The sequence below is a fragment of the Dipteris shenzhenensis genome, unplaced genomic scaffold (assembly GCF_047967505.1).
Source record: "Dipteris shenzhenensis isolate YYH24624 ecotype China unplaced genomic scaffold, Dip_SZ_1.0 scaf0415, whole genome shotgun sequence".
Classification (NCBI taxonomy): Eukaryota; Viridiplantae; Streptophyta; class Polypodiopsida; order Gleicheniales; family Dipteridaceae; genus Dipteris; species Dipteris shenzhenensis.
The window spans coordinates 35001-51085 of record NW_028239721.1 but is presented as its reverse complement, the minus strand read 5'-3'; positions in this window follow the sequence as shown (position 1 = coordinate 51085).

The following is a 16085-nucleotide window of genomic DNA, read 5'->3' as shown; positions in this document are numbered from 1 at the left end:
ATTCTTCTTTCCGCCGCAGATTCTTTCAATTTAATAGAAACGGGGGTTGCGCTCGACGGCATTCTGATGTACACTATCAATGGATCAAATTCAGAAATCCTTTCGAGGGGACTCAAAATCTTTGGACTTGAAATCTTTCTCGTCAAATCTCCCTCTACTGAGACCGAGGGATCTCAAAACGAGAGTGATAGATAACAAGGAAAATTAGGTCTTGCAATCGACGGCATTCTGAGTTACAATAGAAATGGGTCGAATTCATAGATCCTTTCGAGGGGACTCAAAATCTTTGGAATTGAGATCTTTCTCGTCAAATCTCCCTCACTGAGGGAGATCCGATCGAGATTGATAGATAACAAGGAAAATTAGGTCTTGCAATCGACAGTTTTCTTAGCTATAATTGATCTAGCTATGATTTCCTAGTGAACTGTAAATTCTTGGACAGGGGCAATTTTGCAGCGACAATCCTCTGGACTTTGATAGTACATCTATGATTCATAGTTAGTCCAGGGGACGTTAAATCCCTTAACTTGGAATCGACTCCTTATCGTCAGGACGATTTTGCAGCGATAACAAATTAAGGCCCATGGCGGTCCCCTGGAATTGAAATCAAATCCAAGAAATTAGGTCTTGCGCTCTACGGCATTCTGTGTTACAATAGAAATGGGTCGAATTCATAGATCCTTTCGAGGGGACTGAAAATCTTTGGAATTGAGATCTTTCTCGTCAAATCTCCCTCACTGAGGGAGATCCGATCGAGATTGATAGATAACAAGGAAAATTAGGTCTTGCAATCGACGGCATTCTGAGTTACAATAGAAATGGGTCGAATTCATAGACCCTTTCGAGGGGACTCAAAATCTTCCTTGGACTTGAAATCTTTCTCGTCAAAGTCTCCCTCTACTGAGACCGAGGGATCTCAAAACGAGATTGATAGATAACAAGGAAAATTAGGTCTTGCAATCGACAGTTTTCTTAGCTATAATAGAAATGGGTCGAATTCATAGACCCTTTCGAGGGGACTCAAAATCTTTGGAATTGAGATCTTTCTCGTCAAATCTCCCTCACTGAGGGAGATCCGATCGAGATTGATAGATAACAAGGAAAATTAGGTCTTGCGCTCGACAGTTTTCTTAGCTATAATAGAAATGGGTCGAATTCATAGATCCTTTCGAGGGGACTGAAAATCTTCCTTGGACTTGAAATCCTTCTCGATCGTCAAATCTCCCTCACTGAGGGAGATCCGAGCGAGAGTGATAGATAACAAGGAGAATTAGGTCTTGCATTTGACGGTTTGATTTTGTATAATGTATCTAGTCCGATTCATAGACCCTTCCAGGGGACTGGAAATCCTTGGACTTGAAATCCTTTTCAGTGGACGGAAAATCCTTGAAGAGGACTTCAAATCCTTAAAGAAGACAGGGGACTTGAAATCCTCTTCAGGGAACTGACAATCCTTGAAGAGGACTTCAAATCCTTAAAGAAGAAAAGGGACTTGAAATCCTCTTCAGGGAACTGACAATCCTTGAAGAGGACTTCAAATCCTTAAAGAAGAAAAGGGACTTGAAATCCTCTTCAGGGAACTGACAATCCTTGAAGAGGACTTCAAATCCTTAAAGAAGAAAAGGGACTTGAAATCCTCTTCAGGGGACTGAAAATCCTTGAAGAGGACTTCAAATCCTTAAAGAAAGAAGACAGGGGACTTGAAATCCTCTTCAGGGGACTGAAAATCCTTGAAGAGGACTTCAAATCCTTAAAGAAGAAAGGGGACTTGAAATCCTTCTCAGGGGACTTCAAATCCTTCTCAAAGGACTCGAAATCCTTCTCAGGGGACTGAAAATCCTTGAAGAGGACTTCAAATCCTTATCGGGGGACTTGAAATCCTTATCGGGGGCGGGGGACTTGAAATCCTTATCGGGGGCGGGGGACTTGAAATCCTTCTCAGGGGACTGGAAATCCTTGGATAAGACAGGGGACTTGAAATCCCTTAAGAGTACGGGGGACTTGAAATCCCTTAAGAGTACGGGGGACTTGAAATCCCTTAAGAGTACGGGGGACTTGAAATCCCTGAAGAGTACGGGGGACTTGAAATCCCTTAAGAGGACTATAAATCCTTGGATAAGACAGGACTGGAAATCCTTGAATAAGACAGGGGACTTGAAATCCCTTAAGAGGACTTCAAATCCTTGGATAAGACAGGGGACTTGAAATCCCTGAAGAGGACTATAAATCCTTGGATAAGACAGGGGACTTGAAATCCCTGAAGAGGACTATAAATCCTTGGATAAGACAGGGGACTTGAAATCCCTGAAGAGGACTATAAATCCTTGGATAAGACAGGGGACTTGAAATCCCTGAAGAGGACTATAAATCCTTGGATAAGACGGGGGACTTGAAATCCCTGAAGAGGACTGGAAATCCTTGAATAAGACAGGACTTCAAATCCTTATAGATGGAGAGAGACGAAGAAACAGGATCGGTAGAGGAGGAGAAAGGGTTTGCTCTTGACGAGGAGCTGGGATGGAATCGATACAGAACAAATTTATGGATCCTTTTTTCTTCCCGGGGACTGGAAATCCTTCAACAGGAGGACTGAAAATCCTTGGAGAGAACTATAAATCCTTCAGCAGGGGGACTAGAAGTCCCTCCAGGGGACTGGAAATCCTTTTCGATATAGAGAGACAAGAAATAAGATTGGGAAAAATAAGTAAAGGGTTGCTTTTGATGAGGGACTAGGATCGAATTGATAGAAACATATTCCGGACCCCATCCATAGAGAAAGATGGGGTGGTGGGAAGTAAAAAGGTAAGGAATAAGGAGTAGAGCCTCGATGGTGAAATGGTAGACACGCCAGATTCAAAATTTGGTGCTGAAGAGCGTGGAGGTCCGAATCCTCCTCGGGGCAGAAGGTCTCGTACCCTTATTCAGATCGAACCCTTATCTACTAAAAGCTTTATCAAAGGTTTATCAAAGATTTATTCTCTCTACCACTAGAGATTCACATTCAATTGATTTGCTTATCTCCCAAATGAGTACCTCCTCGGGGTAGGAGGTCTCGTACCCTTATTCAGATCGAACCCTTATCTATTCAAAGGTTTATCAAAGATTTATCCTCTCTACCACTAGAGATTCACATTCAATTGATTTGCTTATCTCCCAAATGAGTACCTCCTCGGGGTAGGAGGTCTCGTACACTTATTCAGATCGAACCCTTATCTACTAAAAGCTTTATCAAAGATTTATCCTCTCTACCACTAAAGATTCACATTCAATTGATTTGCTTATCTCCCAAATGAGCACTCGAAATACTTCCTCGGGGCAGAAGGTCTCGTACCCTTATTCAGATCGAACCCTTATATACTAAAAGATTTATCAAAGATTTATTCTCTCTACCACTAAAGATTCACATTCAATTGATTTGCTTATCTCCCAAATGAGCACTCGAAATACCTCCTCGATTCGAGAGACAAGTGGTCTCTCCGGTGCCTCCCAAACTCCCAAATAGGAAGAAAAATCCTCGGAGGATTCTGGTCTTTCCAGTGCCCAACCCTCAAACATGGGGATGCAAATCCTCCGATTGTTGATTATTGAGACCAGAATTCTCCGCCGTCCGGGGATTTGGATATGAAGTATTAGGTATCGAATAGGAAACACCTTCTGCTTCTTTCTCAAGTGAGGCTGGGACTCAGAATCCCGAGATTCGAGGAGATCCAAGTAGGTCTTTCAACGGGACTAGAAATCCTTATCAGGGGACTTCAAATCCTTGAAGAAGACAGGACTGGAAATCCTTGAAGAAGACGGGGGACTTGAAATCCTTCGAGGGGACTAAAAATCCTAGTACCTGAGGTGGGACTGAAAGTCGTAGTAGCCAATTAGAGTGTGATGAAACTGCGTCACGAGACCCCAGTATCTGGACTAGGACCAGAAATCCTAGTAGTTAGTCGGGGCATTAGTTAGGATGTCACCAAGAATCCCTATTAGTGAATTTGAATGAACTAAAATTTTGGGATTCGGTTAGATGGTCCATCCCCTAAGGACCCGGGGTCCTTAGAGCCCTTCCAATGGAAACAATGGAAAGGACTTGAAATCCTGATTATCTAGTTGGATACGGGAAAATCCAAACTTTAGAATGAATTTTTGGAATGTAAAGATGAATGAGGGGAATGCCCCTCCTTCCTCCCCATATTACCGTTGATCACCGAGAAATTGAATCTCCGGAGAATCTCAAACAGAATGGATCGACATCTTCATCAAGGATTTGTTCCGATAAGGATGTTGGAAAACTACTACGTCCTCTACGAACTACTTCCTACATTTTCCATATAAGAGATTCCTACTCCTTCTTGATTTCGAATGTTGCTTCCATCTCCCGAATAGGAAGACTCCGAAGGTGATCTATAACTTAGTAATTATCCGGAATTCTATAAGCAGAAGTTATTGCATCAGTAAGGGGAAAAGATGTATCTTCCTTTCACCAATTCGAATCCTGAATAGCCCTATATATTGCTAGGGATCCAGACTGAGTCAAGAATATCCGAGATTTTATGATGCGATATCGAATTCCCATTCAATAATTGTCTTGTTATTCGATCCGGTGACGTCCCACTAAATCGAAATAGATTGAATAGGTAGTGGTAACTTTCAAACAACATGTTATGAATGAGAAAATCTTTGGATGAGTGACGATTCCGTCTCATCCATCTATCTCTATGAACCATAAGCCTGAAACGAAGGAATCGCTCTTGCAAATCTTCCATTGGAATGCTTTGATACGAGTGAATAGGAACAAATATCTGCGGGTATTGCAAATATATATGCATGAATTAGGTTTCTTTGACGTATTCAAAGTGTCGTTCTTCACCCGAAGGGAAATTCTTCCACCGCTTGGTAGATAATTCAGTTATCGATTTCCGGTCATATCCACGAAGAAGAAAGAAATTTCTAATCTTTTCATTTGAGAAATGTTTCTCGCGCTCCCTCCTCGTACCGTAAGTAACATAAAGCCTCCGTACCAGTTCTTGTTTCGCTAATAAACTATGACGTGAAGAGGGAATGTTATGATCCGGCTGAGATAGAAGCATGGGATCCCAGGTGAAGCGCCCCCCCAGGAATAGAATTGGTTCATCGGATCGATTACATTGCGTTTCGTATTGATTAGATGAGTTGGGGATTCCTAATTCAAGAAATTGCTCGCGTAATGATAGATTATCCAATTAATTTTCTAATCTTTTAATGTCTCTTTGTCTCGATTTACCCGAGGCTCTCTTGTAACTGAAAAGATATCCTTTTCTCTTATGCGATTTCTTTCCACTAGACTTAATCTTATTCAATTCGAAATCCCGTTGGGGGATTTGATCCTGATTCCGATGAAAAAAGATCGAATTATACAAATTATTCGATTCGGATAATACTCTTATCGATTCATAACTGCCACTTCGCATGAAACCAAAACGCCAAAATTTGGGGGACCAAGTAATCCCACGCGACACTTCCTTCGGAATCGAGTCTACTTCACTCGACTGTTCCATTTCAGAATCAGTTGGAATCTTAGACACCCCCTTCTTTGTAGATTTATAAGAACGACTCGCAGAGATTATATCTGGAGAATACCTGGGTTCGATGGAAGAAGGAAGAGGAGGACTATTAGCGAATTGACTTCTACTTCTACAGATTTCTGAACATAAGAAATCCCTCAAAAGGTTTTCCGAGATACCACAGGCTAAGTTAGAATCATTCTCTACAACTTTATCAATAACAACGAGATTCTCTTCCTCTCTCATATCCATTCCGAACCAAGGATCACGAGCTGCTAATCCGGCCAATAGCCCTAAGATATGCGGAAGTATAGCGAATTCCTTAATTGTTGACTCGGTTATTAAAGGTTCCAAATACCAGTTATACAAGTGGTAAAACCTCTTCTTCAGTGTATTACTACCAATAAATGAGGGATCTGCAGGGGAAGTATCTATCAAACCATTTTTCAGAATAGCTTTTCCTATATTGTAAGGAAGTATTTCATATCCAGAACCGAATCGGATTCCGTTACCTATATACGTAACAATTGAATTTTGTCTACGTAAAGCTAATTTAATTGCACTATCGGATACAATCTTTCTTCTTCTAGAAGTAGTGATTAATAATGCTTCATTAGCAGGAGAAAATAGATCTCGTTTGCTATAACCCGTAGTTCCAGACCCAGTACCTTCGAGAAAAGAGGGATCAGCTTCTATTTCAAAGCCTTTGACACGCGAGAGAATTGACAATTCTTTTTGACGCTGACGCCTGTTAGACCCTCGGAGATTTATCAATTAGTTCGACCAATTCGGAGCTATTGAAGCTGGATCTACCTTTGCAGGTACATGAGTCGAAGCAATAACGAGATTCTTGCGAATGCAAGGATTCCTGCGCCCATTACCGATACTCCTCAATATTAGGCAGAGTAAGAATCTGGGATCGGCTTCTAATCTGTGATACAGGCGATTAACATTCAACTCATGAATGTCTTGAATCCATATCGTACAGGGAGACATCTCTTTTGCTATTGCAAAAATAAGATTCAATCGGTTTACGCTCTGTTTCGAAATGAAAGTCCCACGTACATTATTGAAATATGATCTGTTGTATAACAACTTCCTCAATGGCAGTCTCACCGACGGAAAGTAGGAATTGGATGCTATATCCCTAACTACATAAGATCGTCCAGTTTCTATGGGTCCTACTAGTGGAACTCCTTCAGATGGTAATAATCCTGATGAAAGCAAAATAGGTACGTCACGACATGGAATATTCGGAATGCCTTTTCGTCTCATTGTCGCTGAAAGGAGAATATTTCTTTCAAGGGCAAGAAGAGCCCACTTCTCCGCAGGATCCAACTCACAGATCTCGTAATTTGATAGATCATTTTGACGAATCCGAAGTAGGTATGACAAAAGATTAGATCCTTCTTCTGGGGTGGGTTCGTGATTAATCCCACCGCTCAATGAATCGTAATTGGAATTTAATTTCGATTCATACTTGGAAATAGTTTTATTTGTCACTAGATATTGAGTCAGTAATTGTTTATTAATCTTAAGGGTGTCGGAGCTTTTCCTACGAAGTATCCACGAATCTAGTTCATTTTTCACAAGGTAATAGAAGATTATATTATTTGTATAATTCAGGAATCTCTTCAGGGAATGTATCAGTAGATCTTTCGTTTACATTTACCTTGTCGAGGGAGAATACATTACCTTTTCCAGATAAAACCCACGCATTGGGTCTATTAAATATCCGGTGATATTGAAACGTTTCCACAAGTGAGGGGAATTGGAACCCGAAACAGCAGATAAATAATGCTTGAGAAATGCAAGAACAAATAATATCGAGAAAACGAGGTAGGATGGGGCATACTTATTCGAAAATCTAAAGACTGACCATCTCGAATGCGACACCTGCGTTTAGTTAGTAATTTCTTCGAAAATAGAGAGATCTATTTTAGATAATACGTTACTGATGGAATCGTTTCTGAATCTTGATCTTAGGCTTAACGATAAACAAGCTCTAGCATTACCTATATCCTCAGCAACTCTTTCCGTAATTCCGGGGAAAGTGTAATTCAAGTCATCACTTACTTTGAGTACTATTTCTGGATATATCTCTCTAATCAGATCATAAAAGTATCTCCACCAGTTAGGGGTGAAAAACCGAGGTATATATTCTCCGAATGGGCTCCATTTCTCGCAGATATTGTCTCTCCAAAAGATCCAAGAGATCTTATATTTGTTTAAATCCTTTGATAACTCATCGAAATTAATGAGATGAGATGGAAGAATAGGTTCTTTTTAGACACGTGTATCTGCAAGCCTCGTATTTTCGTACAGAACCTTCTCTCCAGTTAATCCTGTTGGAGATCTTGATGCTACACTGCTGCATAATGAGAATTTCTTTGACCAATAAAGCGTCTCAGATTCTTCTGATTCCCAAAAATAACCAATGTGTGAATCATTTTGATAGAATTGATTCCCAATAGAATCATTCCTCGAGTTTGATCTCTTCTCAATGGATCCCTCCGAATCGACTTGATCCACTCCCGAATTTTTGAGACGGGGTCGAGATCGCCAATCAGCCGATAGCTTAGAGTTTATCAATGTTCTTTCCAAGTAATTTCCATCGCTACCACATGAAGATAGAGACGAATCTCCCGTTTCGCGAGGAGATAAGTTCAACCCCGTCAGTAGTCCTCTTAGATCAAGAAATAGAGTCAAGAAATCTATCTGAATGAGTTAGTGGTGGTATCGCAGATTCATCCAGATCAGATGGAGTCGATTCGGTTGTTGCGAGTATATGATCAATAGTTTCCCTTTCCGTTCGTTGCGAGGAATTGGGTAACAACGAATCAGACACTTGGGATTGAATAGATGAAGTGATATTTTTTGTATCTAAGGATCCTATTTCAAGAGATGGGATGACTTCATCACCGGAGCCCGTATACGAATTCTCTAAGATGTCAGAGTAACTACTGCTGTATCCTCCAACCAACGAATCCCTTCTTCTGATTATTGAGATAAAATCCCTTCCGGCACAGTTCAATACGGGTAAATGCGAGTAATCTATAAAGTTTGGTGTATCTACTTCATCGGAAATGGATCCCGAAATACTCCCAATATTCCTATTCGAACCTTTCCCATAATTCAAATTATCCAGAAACAGATCCCAATCCTGCCTTCCCGTAGCGGAATAAGCACCATTCGGGAGTTTTGTTCCAATACATTCGATACAGGATGATTCAACAAGAAATGGATTAACTGCGGGTTTTAGGAAGATTGAGGAGCCTACCGATTCTTCATCCATTAACAATCCGGACTCGATGAAGAAACTATCTTTTCTACCGAAGATTCTCTTGAGAAAGGATATCTTCTCATCGAGGTTGAGTGAACTCAGAAGGAAATCAAGCAGTGGATAATCTATATTGTTCAATTTATAGACAAGATAATCAATCCCATCTGTCGAAGCTTCTTCACTAATATACTTGGGAATAATGATTCGGTAAATAGATGATATATTGGTAAATTCCTTGGGATACTTGTTGTTCCTCCCAGCCGTACTACGAATAGTGATACCAATATTATTTAGTGCTAATATCGACAGATCATAGATTGATCTACCTAAGTCGGATCTTATTTCTGCGAATACTCTCTTGGAAGGGGAAAAAGACAAGTCTCTGATTGTATCAAGCCACCTGTGCACATTTGACCGAACATCTGGATATTCATCAATTGGGGAAATAATACATTCATGCAACAAACGCTCTATGTTACCCCTCCATTCCAATAATCTCTATTCAATTGCAATTCTTGTTACACCAGTAGATCCCTCGCCCCCCTCCCGGCTACCCAATTGATAGTTGATTCTGGATAGATATTCACTAGCTAATGTACAGAAATAGTCACGCGAAAAGAGCGTGTATACTGAGTAGAGAGATATTAACCTATTTCGTTCATATACCCTAACTAGAGAGTATGTTGAAGATATGTTACCTCCCTCTCCCGATTCATCTGAAAAAGTAGGATTTTCACTTCCATCAGTTCTTTCTACAGGTACATCGAAAAGGATCTCTAAACGGTTTGAAATAATCTTATCAAGATCGAAGTATGCGCCATTTTGCATCTCTGATTCCTCGTCAAGTATTCCACCAAATGATAGATCTCCTCTCGATAGAAAGGCTTTCCTAGGTTCCTCGCTACTACTACCAATTCTTACCTTACTGGAAATCAAATTCGATTTTTTAACTCTTAAAAGAAATCCAGTCAGTCGGTTTCTTGATTCATTTATTAGTTGTGAATAGGCGTGTAGAATAGAAAATTCCCCCTCATTTCCGTGGGAATCTAACCCCAATAATTGGAAGAACCACTTACGATTCTAGGAAGAATCAATACATTTATTGGAATCATTTTCTGCTATTCCCGCTACAGAAGGGGAGAAAGGATCTCCCAACAATAAAGGAGAGTCGAGTGTAAAATGCCGACAATCTCTCTCTACTTTCCATAAATGAGATATTCTTCCGATACCGAAAGACACGGAATTCTTATATCATTCTTCTGCCAAATATGTCTTAATAGGAGTTCCATCGGCGGTGGGACCCATACCTAGTTCATGTATAGATGATTCTGTTGAAAAGCCGTGACTCACCGCCTCTGGAGAATCATCAGTGGATATTGCTCTTTCCTCCGGAGAGTAACTGCCTACAAAGCCATTTCCAGATCTTTTCATTGAATCATATTCTGGATTTCTCTCCTCACTTCAACTAGATAAACAAGTATCTTCGATAGGTATCTCCTTCCCAACCTTCTGATTTCTGGAATCAGACTCATCCCTTGAGTTGCTATGAAAAGCCTCCAATTCTCTAGATGTCTCTATTTGTGAGGAGACATACTTCGAGAAACCACAGGAAATTTCTAGTAATATACTTGGTACCTCAGTGAGTAATTGATTATCCGATAGATAATCAAGTTCGATAAATCTCTTTTCTAAGAGAGATCTCGTTAGATTCAATTCGCGCTCATCCTTATTCCATGGAGAAGGACTTTGGTGACAGGAATGCCACATATAAAAATCGGCGTAATCCCGGAATAGTGTCCAACTCCCCTCGTCAATGGAATTTAACCAATCTCTTATATCGCTATAGGATAGGGATACACCATCACGAGATGACATTGTATTCTTATGGGGTGGAAATAGAGACAAATTGGAGAGACCCTTCCGCTCGGAATAGAACGGTGATTCATCTCCCTGCCGATCTACTGAATCCCTGGATTCGAGTAACATTTTGTCCCAAAAGTCCGATATTACGGGAATGAAGGAATCGCTTCTTAATGTTGCTGTTTGTAGCCAATTAACCCTTTGCTTGTCATGGATTTTCCGGAGAAGTAACGAATCAGAATCATTTTAGTAACAGTCATCCTTACGAAGTATCACATTTATATAGAATTCAAAAAACTCATTTGAATCTTCTAGATTCTTATCCCCCAGTGATTTTTCAATCCTCTCAGTCACATCTCTGGATATATTCTTGATGGGGAGTGGATCCCTCATCAGCCGGACCCTCCATCCATCTGAAACCGAAGGATCCATCGCACTATATATGGGAACTTGCGGTTCTTCCCTCGTCGAAGTTGTGGAAATATTTCCGTTTGAATCCGAATAGTAAGAATTACGTGTCTTTCCCTTTCTATCCTTTTCAGCAGGTGAGCATCTTATTGATAGAGAAAGAGGATAGAAGGATTCAACAGAATTTGTTGCTGGTTTTTTTACTACTCCACCAGTTCTATTAATTAGTTTCGCTAGATCTATAGAACCTCCTTCGATCAAATTTCTCTCACCTGAACGATGCATAGGAATTGGTATTGTTAGTAACATCAGGATTCCCGGAGTCACGCTATTACCCCGCTTCATTGAATCGCGCAGATTCCGTAAAAAGATTGAACTCAGAATTCATAAGTCAAATAATTTGATGGAGGGTTCATAACTGGAGAATAGACCAATTAGAAATTCCCCTAGATCTTGATTTTTCAATGATTCAAATGAGTAGTGGAATCCATCGGTTTCTGCTAACTTCGGAACTTCAGAGAATAAATCTGGACTTCTTACTTTTTCTTCTCCCACTTCTCTTACCTCATGATCTCTCTTCACTTTATCTATATGTGGTAGATACTACCCACCTCTCACATTCCATTATATAGATAATATCGAAAGATTCAAGGCCCAATGGAGTGAGTACTTTCGATGTGGTGATTTGTGGGTGTATTCGTACCTACCTGAAGCTGTCTCGGGAATCTCGAATTGTTGAAGAAACCTATCTATGTCTTATCTATCTCCTCATCAACTTATTTTATTCCGAGTGATAAAGACGAGTTCTCCAACCTGATGGGCGAACGACGGGGATTGAACCCGCGCGTGATGGATCCACAATCCATTGCCTTGATCCACTTGGCTACGTCCGCCCCCTACTTTCCCTATTCAGCTTTCTTAACTGGGAGAGAACAAGATCTACTAGGGTCATTCATTCGATGCGCGTACGTATTATTCGTCTATATATTAATACAAGAAAAAATATGTTAGGTGAAAAATGTATTCTCAATCTATTCCAGTGGGTACGGGACTACAAGCGTTCCGCTAATCAGAATGAGAATATCTTTGATTCCCATTCTCTGTAATCCTAGAAGGGTGTTTCAAAGATTCCCCAGAATCCAAGATTGGAAACTGATAATTGTAAGATTATGGCGAGATATTACTATTATTTCTATTCATTCCATCGGACGAATCTCCATTAAATACCAAACCTTATGCGAGGTTTGGTATTTAGTGATGCTGCACGACCAGACAGGTATTATCCGTTTACAGAAGGAGCTTCAACAGAAGCTAAGTCTAGAGGGAAATTATGAGCGTTACGTTCATGCATAACTTCCATACCTAGGTTAGCACGGTTGATGATATCAGCCCAGGTGTTAATAACACGACCTTGGCTATCAACCACGGATTGGTTGAAGTTAAAACCATTCAAGTTGAATGCCATGGTGCTGATACCCAAGGCAGTAAACCAGATGCCTACTACGGGCCAAGCGGCTAAGAAGAAGTGCAGAGAGCGAGAATTGTTAAAGCTGGCATATTGGAAGATCAAACGGCCAAAATAACCGTGAGCAGCTACGATGTTGTAGGTCTCTTCCTCTTGACCGAACTTGTAACCTGCATTAGCAGACTCATTCTCAGTAGTTTCTCTGATCAAACTAGAAGTTACCAAAGAACCATGCATAGCACTGAATAGAGAGCCGCCGAATACGCCAGCTACACCCAACATGTGGAAGGGATGCATAAGGATGTTGTGCTCAGCCTGGAAAACGATCATGAAGTTGAAAGTACCAGAAATTCCTAGGGGCATACCGTCAGAGAAACTTCCTTGACCGATTGGGTAGATCAGGAACACAGCGGTAGCAGCTGCAACGGGAGCTGAGTACGCAACAGCAATCCAAGGACGCATGCCTAAACGGAAACTAAGTTCCCACTCACGACCCATGTAGCAAGCTACACCAAGTAGGAAGTGAAGAACGATCAGTTCGTAAGGACCACCATTGTATAGCCATTCATCAACGGAAGCTGCTTCCCAGATTGGGTAGAAGTGTAAACCGATAGCTGCAGAAGTAGGAATGATAGCACCGGAGATAATGTTGTTTCCGTATAGCAAAGAACCGGAGACAGGCTCACGAATACCATCGATATCTACAGGGGGAGCTGCGATGAAAGCAATGATGAATACAGAGGTTGCGGTTAATAAGGTGGGAATCATTAAGACACCGAACCATCCGATGTAAAGACGGTTTTCAGTGCTGGTGATCCAGTCGCAGAAGCGACCCCATAGGCTTGCGCTTTCGCGTCTTTCTAAAGTTGCGGTCGTGGTAATTTTTGGTTTTCGAAACGATTGGTGATTACCCAAGCTGATGAGCCTGTTGATCCATAGTATATCACAGAATCCCACCTGTGTCAACTAATCTAATATTGATTGAATATCCGAAGAAACGGGAAGACTTCCCTTTGTTTTCGCACGATACTTCTTCAAACCTTGACTCTCTTTTCAGACGCATTTCCCTTTTATTATCATAAACCACGGGAAAGTCAACGTTAGTTCGGCTCCTCGAGTACATCATGGGAGATGCCAGCTTTGCCTTAGATGTACTACGACTCAATCATCGATTCGAGGTGAGGGACATACAGGATAAATATCTGCTGGCGTTGCCTGACATCCCCCCCCCCCCCCGAGGTGAGTAGTCCGCCCCAGGCGGAGATAGTTGAGAATGGTGGGAGTCGCGGGGATGCGGGCAGTGCCAATCATGTCGATCATGTCGATTGTGTCGATTGTGTCGATCATTCTAGTCATGTCGATCATGTCGATCATGTTGATTGCGTCGATTGCGTCGATCACTTTGGTCATGTCGATCATGTTGATCATGTCGATGATGTTATGGACTTTACGATTCGACACTAGTCTTTCTCTTTTTCATGAGGTACTATACCAGTGACAAAATTTCCCCTATGACTTGGATATTCTTTCTCCCATTATTTAATTTCTGCTTATCCATATGCTTCTGGCGTATCTTGATTCCTAATACCCTGCGCTCCGGAGTAGAAGGTTTCAATCCACCAATAAGAGGTTGTGGATTGAAACGAACCCGGAACTAACGGAAATGGGCAAAAGCCTTATTAGCTTCTGCCACCTTGTGAGTCTCCTCCTTCTTCCGTACAGCACTACCAGAATTTCTGGCAGCATCCATTAATTCATCACTTGATCTTAAAGCCATACTTCGACCTGAACGTTTTCGACACGCGATCAATAACCATCGGATAGCCAAAGCTCTTCCTTCTGCAGGTACTACTTCAACGGGGACTCGATAAGTCGATCCACCTACACGTTTGGATTCTGTTACTATATCGGGAGTTACCCTACGTATTGCTTGTCGCGGGACAGACAGTGGATTCTTATTCGTCTTTTCCTTAATCCGCTTCATAGCCTGATAGAGAATCTGATAAGCCAATGATTTCTTGCCATCTTTAAGAATACGATCAACCAACATGTTTACTAATCGATTACGATAAATCGGATCCGATTCTATATTTTTCTTTTTGTTCGCTACATTGCTCCGGTGTAACATGAGTTTACAGATATGTCGGATTCCGATTCTATCTCGACTGTATCTTAGAATCTTATTTGGGCTTTTTCACTCCATATTGTAGGGTGGATCCGCCGGTTAGTCGAGGATCTCCCCCCAAACTGCACGTGCGACTTTCATCGAATGCAGCTTTCCATATGATTGAATAGAAAGTCTTGAAGTAAGTTCGGGTTACTTCAATGAATCATATTTACTCATTAGGCATTGAGTATCCGTTTCCTCTTCATCATCCCACGAATAGGAGAAGGGAAATCCCGTATTTCATTTATCTCACCAAGAATGTCCGTGGGTTTATTGATCCAATTACCAAATGTTCACAAAACCTCCACTGAATCTCCATAATCGTAGTCCGAACTCGTTCTGAGAGAGAGAAGACATTCGAAGATTTTCCAAATAAATGGGAGTCCGGGTAAGACTCAACTTACTGGAATGCAATACCCTGGACACCGAGTTGTTTCACACGAATAAGATAATAATCAATCTCCGTAATAGCAGGCTTCGGTCCCCTGGCAACATTCCCACTATCGGGTCGGCTATGCATTTGACATATCAGAACAACCGATACGGAATCATTGCGATGATACAAGTTACGACAATGTTCTGCAACGCACTGGAACGCCCCTTCTTACGATCCTTTACTCCTACAGCATCTAAAGTTCCTCTAACGATATGATATCTTACACCAGGTAGGTCCTTCACCCTCCCGCCTCTCACAAGGACCACGGAATGTTCTTGCAAATTATGGCCAATACCTGGTATGTAAGCCGTTATCTCGAACTTGGAGGTTAATCGAACTCTGGCGACTTTCCGTAGGGCAGAGTTAGGTTTTTTTGGTGTAGTTGTGGAATAGTTGACAGATGAGTCAGTTTCAGTGTCACTCTACAGAACCGTACGTGAGATTCTCACCTCATACGGCTCCTCGTCATTCAATTAATACTAAGAATAGAAGTACGAAATACCTTTCGGTTGTTACCCGATACAAGAGGATTCACAAAATAATTTTGATATTCCATTCTTTCATTTTCAACTCCCTCCTGTGTGTTTGCCTCTACCTCCTCCCTATCCCCCAAATCGATTCGCTAGTCTACTTACTTCAGTGTCATTAATATTCTTAAGAAGTAGTAAGGAGAAGGAGATTCTGTTCCTACTTCAACTTCCCCAGAAGTAAATAGGTATTCACCGTAGTATCTATTTCCTGCTTCGATACTACCGATATAGACTTGGGAGAATTATTCTCTGATGTGGAAGAAATAGAATCTACAAGTGATCTGTGAAAAATCCTTCTACTCTCTAGAACCACCCGAATTGCTAGTGCTAATGATATTCGTTCCAATATGATAGAGTGAATTAATAGATAAAGGTGGAAGAGGGAGATATGGAATGGAAAGATGG